Source organism: Fragaria vesca, linkage group LG5 (assembly GCF_000184155.1).
Source record: "Fragaria vesca subsp. vesca linkage group LG5, FraVesHawaii_1.0, whole genome shotgun sequence".
NCBI lineage: Eukaryota > Viridiplantae > Streptophyta > Magnoliopsida > Rosales > Rosaceae > Fragaria > Fragaria vesca.
In genome coordinates, this window is record NC_020495.1 from 15,851,193 (window position 1) to 15,853,710 (window position 2,518).

Here is a 2,518-nt window from a genome sequence, read left to right on the forward strand (position 1 = left end):
TGAACCACTTGATTATTGTCGGCCTTGTACTCGATCCAAGATTCAAGCTTTGGAATTACACACATTCTTTGAGGGAAGAGGAATTGCTGGAAGAGGATGTGCAACAACGAACCAAAGATATTAAATCTTTGTTGATGGCACTCTACGATGAGGTACAACTCTTAATACATTCATTCATATTTTTTGCTTGTAGCTTGGCCAGTACAAAATTATATGTTAGATTGTTAGGTCTACTACTTTTTGATTTCTATTGTATTATGTTTTTCAGTATGCACCAACAGTTGATGGCGGCAGATATATGCGCAAGCAAGGAGACCCTATAAGTTCCAGCAGCACAATCACTTCTTCAAACAGCAATTATAAGAGAGGTGTCAGGGGTCGGATGTTGAACAATTGGAAAAATGTGGTCCAAGAGAGTGATGAGGCAGTGGTGGTACATGAAGTGGATCAATATTTGAGTGCCCCTCTTGAATTAATTAATTCGAAGGAAGACGATTTCGACATATTGTGTTGGTGGAAGATAAATGGTCCGAAGTTTCCTGTTTTGGCAGCCATAGCAAGAGATGTACTTGCCATTCAAACATCCACAGTTGCATCGGAGTCTTGTTTTAGCACTGGAGGTAGAGTGATTTCTGCATTTAGGAGTTCATTGACTCCTAAATCAGTGGAGGGTTTAGTCTGCATGCAAAATTGGTTGTTGGGAGATGAAATTGCTGAAGTGGAAGATGAGCTTCCTTCCATTGAGAACACAGAATTCTATGAAAAAGCTGAATTAGGTATATGTTCAGTTTGCTTCTTTCTTTTTTATTTCAGTATTGTTACTTTTTAGTTCTTATTTTTGACTTGTTTTGGTTTATTCTTTAGAACACGAGAGCACTGCATCTAGTAGGAATACATGCCCAGTATTCTTGAAATCGAAGGGGAAGGCAAAGACAAAGGCTGTGGTGCACCATATCAACTAGTTATTTGTGAGCTTATGATGTTGATCATTTTGTGTTTTCAACTCTAAGTGCTTTAAGACCTTAAGTATGTATTCATTTTATGTTTAAACTTATGTATATTAGTTTGACTTCATCTTGTTATGTTGTTGTTATTGTTTTGGACTTGTAACTTAAGTATTTCAGAATTTTCAGTATGTGACTTTGATATTACTGTTTATGTTTATTGACTTGGAGTTGTGATTGAAGTATGGCTTTATTAATTGTTATGCAGCAGTTGATGATAATTGAGAATGGTTGAATTTAATGAAATGACTTGCAGGTTAGAGCTTGAAGCATACAAGCATGAAGCATCTGTGTTTAGGTTCTGCTGTGTTTTGGTTTTTAGCTGTTTTTTTCTTTTTTCAGTTTTTTGGTTCAAAGGCCCGTTTTGGGCCCGGTCCCGGCCTGGTCCCAAACGGGATTCGGGTTCGGGATCACCCTAATCCTGGCCCGTCCCTGCCCATGCCTAGGCCTACCAATAATAACAAAATGTTACCTTCACTGAAACTCACGTCATAGGTTCGATCAAAACCACCAAAGCTTGAAATAACCAAACAAGCTTCAGATAATTTCTTCAGCCTCTCGTTAAACATCGAATAATCCATGAAAGGAGATCTCGCTTTATCTGAGACTGGCGACACACGGTTGTTCTAGCGTCGCTGGTATGCTCGAAGCCCTGGTCTAGAGTTTCTCTAGAGAGCTCTTGAAAATTGTATTGTTTTCCTTCATACACTACAAAAAAAGAATTCATTTAGCCACCGAAAATCGCCACGGCTCGGATTTGCCGTGGCCGTTGATCCTAAATTTGCGACGGCGAAGCGACGGCAAACATACCGTCGTTAAATAAAAACCAGTAACGCAAAATTCGCGACAGCAAACTAGCGCCGTCGCATATGTTTTTATCAACGGCGACGACAGGTGAGTGCCGTGGCAAAAAAACCAATTTTATTTCTGATTTGTTGCTACGGTTGCGTTCGTCGTCGCCTGTGTTCTTTCACTATTAATGGAAGGCGCCAATTATCCCGCTTTCTATTTTGACAAAAAACATCAATTTTACATAACCCTCATTTTTACTCTCTCTTCAGACAAACCCCCATCCCACAAATCTAATTCCTGTCTTCTAGAAATCGCCCATCCTAACCCCATAACCCCTATTTTGTCAAATATGTTGAATGAAATTGGGGTTGGTCGTGAGAAACACAAATCATCGACTGTGGAAGGAGAGCTTGTTGACGGTGGTTGTGGTCATCGGGAGGAGAGGTTTTCGGTTTTCATCTGACCGGTGGCGGTACAAGACTGTATCGAATTGGCGGAGGCGGGTTTGCACTGGTGGCGGGTTTGCGCTGGCAGTGGCTTCTTCGGTTAAGTCGTGTCGAATCTCTAGAGGTCGACGGCGGCGGCTTCTTCGGTCAACCCTAATCGCCCATCTTTTCCCTGCTCTTCCCTGCTCGAGCTCGCAGAAGGTACTCTCTTCCCTGCTCGAGCTCGCGCATCTCTTCCATGCTCTTCCCTGCTCGAGCTCGCAGAAGGTACTCTTT